Source organism: Mus caroli, chromosome 3 (genome assembly GCF_900094665.2).
Source record: "Mus caroli chromosome 3, CAROLI_EIJ_v1.1, whole genome shotgun sequence".
NCBI classification, from domain to species: Eukaryota; Metazoa; Chordata; class Mammalia; order Rodentia; family Muridae; genus Mus; species Mus caroli.
Genome location: NC_034572.1, coordinates 96,745,914 through 96,748,326, shown reverse-complemented (window position 1 = coordinate 96,748,326; position 2,413 = coordinate 96,745,914).

Here is a 2,413-nt window from a genome sequence, read left to right as displayed (position 1 = left end):
GGCCATCACTGGAAAGAGAGGCCCATTGGACTTGCAAACTTTATATGCCCCAATATAGGGGAATGCCAGGGCCAAAAGAATGGGAATGGGAGGGTAGGGAAGTGGGGGGCGGTATGGGGGACTTTTGGGATAGCATTGGAAATGTAATTGAGGAAAATATGTAATAAAAAAAAAAAAGGAAAAGTCTATTGACAGAGCTAAGAACCTAACGTTCATCTTCAGTTTTACTTCATTTTCAACAGACTCCCCACAGTGAGTCCCAGCTGTAGGCATCGATCACTCACTGGTATCCCTGTCTCTTCTCTTCGCATGTTCTCAAGGTGGCCGTGTGGCCCATTGGTCGTCTGTTCTTCTCTACTCTGAGCTCGCTTGAGGCTCAGGGTCTTAGGAGGTCATACTTCCCGATCACCTCAGTCTCTGAGCTTGTTTGCCATGACTGGTCCACGTGGGTGTGGGGAGCCTGCTCAGCTCTCCACAGAACAGGCATTGTTCTTGTTTGGAGCACTGCCCTTGATTTCAGGTTCATTAAAAAACACCCAAGACAACCTGGCACTGCCTTTCAGCTCTGACACACCTAGAGAGTGATATGGGCCCGTTGCTTCTAGGAAGATAGAGCATCTTTTGTGTCTGTCTGTCCTTCCCACCAGGGCACATGTGGAAGTGTGTGGCCTTTCTGGTTCTCTTTGCATTCATACTTTACAGCTCAGTCAGTGGCTTGTGGTCTGAACTCCACTGCTGTAAACATGTTCTGAACGCTGGTGGGGGAAACACATGAGCAACTGTCCTGTCTCTAAAATGCACCCCATTCTTCACTTCCATGGCTATTCCTTGTCTACGTACTGCCCAAGCACCCAGGATGCAGAGGCAGGAAGATCTCTGAGTTCAAGGCCAGCCTGCTGTACAGAGTGAGTTCCTGGACAGCCAGGGCTGCACAAAGAAACCCTGTCTCCGAAAAACAAAAACCAAAAGAAAAAAAGTCATGCCAGAGTTCACTATCAGACTCTATCCTGTACCCTACCGCATATCCCACCCCAGACCCTGGAGACCTATTACTGAGAAAACAGCTACCTCCCACCTTGGCAGATCTGACAGTGTGATAGAGGTGGTAACCTACAGGTGGTTTGTTCTCTGGCCAGGTTAGCAAAATATTAAAAACCAACCAACCAACCAACCAACCAAACAAACAAACAAACAAACAAGGACAATAACAACAGCCCTAAAACCCCCAAACCCACACCACCAACAAAGACACATCCCAGTCAGTAAAGAGCCTCTGTACAAGCAGGAGGAACTGCGGAGTTCAAGCTTCAGCTTCCGTTGGAAAACCAGTCAGAGAGATTCATTCACCTGGGATCTCAGCACCACCAGGGAAGCAAAGGAAGGAGGGATTCTCAGGCTTGCTGGCCAGCCAGACAAGTCTAACGGGACGCTCCCCGCTCCACTGAGAGACCTTGCCTCAGCAGCAACAAACAAGCAAACAAACAAAAGAGTGTGGCAGGCTCCTGGATAATGCATGGCACCCAGCTTTGACATTTGACCTCCACATGCATGAGCATACGATGCTTCCTAAAGTGCATGCACACACACGCAAACACACATGTACTGTGTCTTTTCCTTGCTTAAAGCCCACCAGTGTCTCCCAGGGCACACAAAAAATCACCCTAAGTCCTCCAGGTCCCTAAGCCATAGGCTCTGCTTCTCCAACCCCAGCTTTTCTGTCCAGTGTGCTGAAGTTCGTTGGCCTTCCCACTGGGCCCTTTGCTGTTTCCTGTGGACGTGCTCCCTCCTCACACAGGTCTCCTGTCATTACAGACTAAGGAGCTGTAAAATTCCAGTTCTTTCCTTCATTTGCCTTAAAATCCTCAAAATGACTTTAGTCCCTTGGGTTTCTTCTCAGTTTCTTACCTCTGCCACACTGTCAGATCTGCCAAGGTGGGAGGTAGCTGTTTCTCAGCACTAGGTCTCCAGGGTCTGGGGTGGGTCCTGGAGTGAAGTCTGGGGTGGGGTCCGAGGTGGGGCCTGGGGTGGGGTATGATAGCAAACACCTGCTGATTGAATGAATGTATGAACCTGGTCCTTTCTCCCAGTCTCTACCCTATTGGCCACAACTCCTGTTGACTTCCTCTATCTAGTGGATGGAAGCTCATCACCAGGACTTCTTAACCCAGCTTAGAGCCATGCTCCATCACACACACCAACTGCTGTGACACTTACAGCAAACTTCTCATGTCACTGAAACAGATGGCTGCTCTCAGATGCCATGAGCACAGACTCTGACCATTCTGTATTGCCTCTTGTCACCCTAGGTGGACACACACACACACACACACACACACACACAAACAGAGAGAGACAGAGAGAGATAGAGACAGAGGGAGAGGAGAGAGGGAGAGAGAGAGAGAGAGAGAGAGAG